Source organism: Micromys minutus (assembly GCF_963924665.1).
Source record: "Micromys minutus genome assembly, chromosome: X".
NCBI lineage: Eukaryota > Metazoa > Chordata > Mammalia > Rodentia > Muridae > Micromys > Micromys minutus.
This window is the reverse complement of record NC_137970.1, coordinates 108608070-108609834: the sequence shown is the minus strand read 5'-3', so window position 1 is coordinate 108609834 and position 1765 is coordinate 108608070.

The following is a 1765-nucleotide window of genomic DNA, read 5'->3' as shown; positions in this document are numbered from 1 at the left end:
GTAGTCACTCCCAACCAAAAAGCTCTATCCATGAATGAATGTGCTTAGAAAAGCATATCCACTTTGAGAAATTCAGAATGGGAATGGTGTAAGAAATTGGGCATAAACAAATGACAAATTGTGGAGAGCAACACTTCAGCATCTGTCTAGACTGTTACTTTATTAGAGGTTAAAGATAGGTGTCAGTGTTGTCACCAAATTTTTCTATGTCCCTATTTCTCAACTAGGAGTCTATAGTCATCAGTTCTAAGACAAGTGTAGCTTACTTGTTCTTTATAGTCAATGAGAGCATGGATAATGGATTTGCTCATGGTTTCTGGTGACAGCAGAAACCACAGACATCCACATGGTCTCAAATCCCTGTTGGGGGTTGCAACTTAGTAAGGACTCATTTTTTTGAATATTGCAAGTTTGATTGTGCTCCGGGGAGTAGAAAGTGAACAAAATTGGACTTGATTTTTTTTCGTATCCTTTTTTTTTTTTTTTTCTTTTTGTGCGGGGAAGCTACAAAGTTGGGGGACAGACTGGAGAGTACTGGAAGGTGAGTGTAATTGAGATGCATTATGTGAAATTCTCATATAATAAAACTATTATTAGAAAAAGATGACCAATCATAGATATGTTTGTTCATTGAAACACATATGTGGCAATATTTGAAGAGAGGATATAGTGATTTCGAGAAGGTATGGATCAGAAGATCAATCATGGGAAGGGTAGGAGAGAGAAGGAAAAAATATGTCATTATATTTTCATTAAAAATTTAAAAAATAATAGGTGGGTTTAGAATGATGGCTCATTGATTTAGAGCCCCGTTTTTTTTCCCACAGGACCTGTCTTTGATTCTACCAGGTCATGTGGTTCACAACTGCCAGTAACATTAGACCCAAAATATCTGAAACACTCTTCTGGCCACAGTGCTCACACACAAACACACACACACACACACACACACAGAGAGAGAGAGAGAGAGAGAGAGAGAGAGAGAGAGAGAGAGAGAGATACTATTCCATTCCCTGCATATATGCTAGATGATGACAATTTTACCTTATTCCCTGCTAGCTTTCCTATGTTTGCCCATTGTCCCTATAACATCTCAAATTCACTCCATTTTCTTTATTCATTCATATGAATAAATAAACATCAATTACATATATGTATGTATATTAAACAACAGAATAAATGACAGGAGGAAACAGAAATCCAATAACTGGATTGACTGATGGATTAGGTAAGTGTAAACCATAAGAAAAGGGAAAGTTCAGAACATTCCACCATTAAAATGAAGACATCTTGTAAACATCACTCCATTATGTAAAGTGACATTTGAAAGGTGAATGTGTAAAAAAAAGAAAAAAGAAAAGAAAAGAAAGAAAGCTGAATGTATAGTTGTGGACTTTTTATTCCTATCATTTTAGAGACTGAGTTAGGGTAAAACTGCGCTTTTTGAGAGTTTAGCCCTTATAGTGAAAATATAACTTAGAAAAAAGAGTCCAAAACCTGGCAGTGGAGGTGTACCCTTTTAATACCAGCATTAGTTAGGCAGAAGCAGACAAATTTTTAAGTTTGTGGCTAGCCTGGTCTATAAGAATTATTTGCAGGACAGCCAGGACTACAGAGAGGAACCATGTCTCAAAAAAAAAAAAAAAAAAAAAATTACAAAGGAAAAAAAAAAAAAAAAAAAAACAAAAGGAAAGTAAAGACAGGAAGAAAGGAGGGGTGGAGTCCTAGAAGATTGTATTTTTCTCCCCCCCCACCCCCATAGAAC